The 3491-nt window shown below is 36.9% G+C and overlaps 1 pseudogene; it reads left to right on the top strand.

The window, feature by feature from the left end:
* The first annotated feature begins 606 nt into the window (after positions 1-606).
* LOC101964720 (heterogeneous nuclear ribonucleoproteins A2/B1-like) lies at positions 607-1636 on the top strand (annotated as a pseudogene).
* The last annotated feature ends 1855 nt before the right edge of the window (positions 1637-3491 follow it).

The following is a 3491-nucleotide window of genomic DNA, read 5'->3' as shown; positions in this document are numbered from 1 at the left end:
TAGCAAAAGAGACATTGCAGAGGTGATTAAGTATTCTATATTTCCAAGATAGGACCAACAGAATTATGGGATTCTAATAAGTAAAAGAGGGAGTCAGAAGAATTATAGTCGGAGAATGACACCTGATGACTGGCTGTTGGGGATGGAGCAATGCGTTTGATAATGGTAAGCCAGAAGCCAATGAATGTGGGTAACCCCAAGTAGCTGGAAAGGCTGGGAAATGAATTCCTGCCTGGAGCCTGTATAAAGGGAGCAGCATTGTTGAATCTTGACTTTTAACACCATGAAATTAATTTTACTTTTGATCTCTTGAAGGTTAGCTAATACATTTTTGTTGTTTCAAACCACCAAGTTTGTGGGAGTTTCCTTAGTAATGGAAACTTCAGGGAGTAGAAATGGGGGAATAGCAGATTAGGACAGTGTCCTGCAAAAAGAAAAGGGAAGGCAGTAGCAGGAGCACTGAGTCTGTGCTGTCAGTGATATTGTTTCTGGAGCAGAGGCAGTTCTCACTACAGCTCCAGGATGAGTCCAGTTTGTGTTCTTCCACAGAGATCTCTCTCATCTTGCTTGGCTGCTGGAAATGAAGATGAAACAACTGAGTCAGCGATGGAGAGAGAACAGAAACAGTTCTGTAAATTCTTTATTGGAGACTTATTACATTTTGAAATCACAGAAGAAATTTTAAGAAACTACTACCAGTAATGGGGAAAACTTAAAACATAACCAGACTATGTGGTTGTGAGGGATCCTGCAAGCTAAAGATCAAGAGGATTTGGTATTGTGACTTTCTCATCTGTGGCTGAGGTTGATGCTGCCATGGCTGGAAGACCTCACTCAATTGATGGAAGAGTGGTTCAACCAAAGGAGCTGTAGAAAGAGAGGAGTCTGACAATCAGGGATTCCTTTGACAGTGAAGAAGCTGTTAGCGGAATTAAAGAAGACATGGAGGAACATCACCTTAGACATTACTTTGAAGAATATAGAAAAATCGATATCATTGAGATGATTCTTGATAGACAGTCTGGTAAGAAAAGAAGCTTTGGCTTTGTTACTTTTAATGACCTTAATCCTGGAGACAAAATTATATTGCAAAAATACCACACCATTAATGGTCATAAAGCAAAAGTAAGAAAGGATTTGTCTAGACAAGAAATGTAAGAAGTCCAAATTTCCAGGAGTGGAAGAGGAGGCAACTTTAGTTTGGGAGATTACCATGTGGCACATGGTGGTGGAAATTTTGGACCAAGACCACAAAATAACTTTAGAGGAGGATCTGATAAATATCAAAGTGGAATTGGATTTGGGGGTGGCTATAATGGGTATGGAAGAGGACCTAGAAATGGCAATTTTAAAGCTCTGGTTATGGAGGAAAATAAATATATGGTGGTTGAGGATTCAATATGGCAACTAGCTGGGGCTACAAAGGTGTTTTTGACAACTATAAAGGAGGAAATTATGGAAGTGGGAATTATAATGATTTTGGAAATTGTAACAGCAACCTTCTAACTATGGTGCAATGAAGAGTGGTGGAAACTTTGGTGGTAGCAGGAACATGGGGGGACCATATAGTGGAGGGAGTTATGGTTCAGAAGTCACTAAAGGAAGTCTGGGTTATGATGGGAGGAGCCTATACTGAGCTTCACCCTATTTGCCTTGTGCTTTGCAGTATAAATAGGAGAGAAGAATGCTCAGAGGTAACAGAACAGCTTCAGGTTATGAGGTTATGGAAATAAAAATGTTAAGGAAACTCTTATCTCAGTCATGCATAAATATGCAGTGATATGGTGGAAGACACCAGAGCAGATGCAGAGAGCCATTTTGTGAATGGATTGGATAATAACATTACCTCAATGAGGAAGAAGGATTGTTTTAAAAAAATGCCTTTGAAAGAGTTTCTTAGCTTTTTTTTAAGCATTTTTAAAATTTATATATGACAGGAGAATGCATTACAATTCTTATTACATATATAGAGCACAATTTTTCATATCTCTGGTTGTATACATAGTACTTTGGATAGTAATGATCATCACATTCCATCATAATTAATTAACCCATGCCACCTCCCTTCCCCTCCAACCTCTCTACCCTATCTAAAGTTTGTCTATTTCTCCCATGCTCCTGCTCCCTAACCCACTGTAAATCATCCTCTTTATATCAAATAAAACATTCAGCATTTGGTTATTTGGGATTTGCTAACTTCACTTAGCATTATCTTCTCTAACTTTATCCACTTACCTATAAATGCCATGATTTTATTCTCTTTTATTGCTGAGTAAAACTTCATTGTGTATATATGACACATATTTTTTCCATTCATCTATTGAAGGGCATCTAGATTGGTTCCACAATTTAGCTATTGTGAATTGTGTTGCTATGAACATTGATGTGGCTGTGTTCCTGTAGTGTGCTGCTTTTAAGTCCTTTGGGTATAGACCGAGGAGAGGGAAAGCTGGTTCCTTTCCCAATTTTCCAAGAAATATCTACACTGCTTTTCATATTGCCTGAACAAATTTGCAGTCCTACCAGCAGTGTATGAGTGTACCTTTTCCCCCACATCCTTGCCAACACTTATCATTGCTTATAAGCATAATAGCTGCCATTCTGACTGGAGTGAGATGAAGTCTTAGAGTGGTTTGAATTTGCATTTCTCTAATTGCTAGTGATGATGAACATTTTTCATGTATTTATTGATTGAGTCTACATCATCTTCTGAGAAGTGTCTCTTCAGGTCCTTGGCCCATTTATTGATTGGGTTATTTGTTTTGTTTTGTTTGTTTGTTTTTGGTGTTTAGCTTTTTGAGTTCTTTATATACCATAGTGATTAGTGCTTTATCTGATGTGTAAGCGGTAAAGATTTACTCTCAAGATGTAGTCTCTGTATTCACCTCACAGATTGTTTGTTTTGTTGAGAAGAAGCATTTTAGTTTGAGTCCATCCCATTTATTGATTCTTGATTTTAAAATCAGTGACAAATCCTTGGAAAGAGAAATGAAGATAACTACCCCATTTACAATAAACTCAAAAGAAATAAAATACTTGGGAATCAACATAATGAAAGAGGTGAAAGACCTATATAATGAAAATTATAGAAACCTAAAGAAATAAATCAAAGAATACCTTAGAAGATGAAAAGATCTACCTTGTTCTTGGATAGGCAGAATTATTATTATCAAAATGACCATATTTCCAAAAGCAACATACAGATTTAATGCAATTCCAATCCAAATTCCAATGACATTTCTCATAGAAATAGAAAAAGCAATCATGAAATTCATGTGGAAAAATAAGACACCCAGAATAGCTAAAGCAATCCTTAGCAGGAAGAGTGAAGCAGGTGACATTACAATACCAGACTTAAACTCTACTACAGAGCATTAGTAACAAAAACTCTACTACAGAGCATCAGTAAAAAAAAACAATTGTATTATCACAAAAAACAGACTGGTAGACCAATGGTAGAAAATAGAGGACACAGAGACTAACCACAAAAC

This window comes from Ictidomys tridecemlineatus, chromosome 9, assembly GCF_052094955.1.
Source record: "Ictidomys tridecemlineatus isolate mIctTri1 chromosome 9, mIctTri1.hap1, whole genome shotgun sequence".
NCBI lineage: Eukaryota > Metazoa > Chordata > Mammalia > Rodentia > Sciuridae > Ictidomys > Ictidomys tridecemlineatus.
Note: the sequence above shows the minus strand (reverse complement) of the source record. Positions and strands in the feature narration are given on the sequence as shown.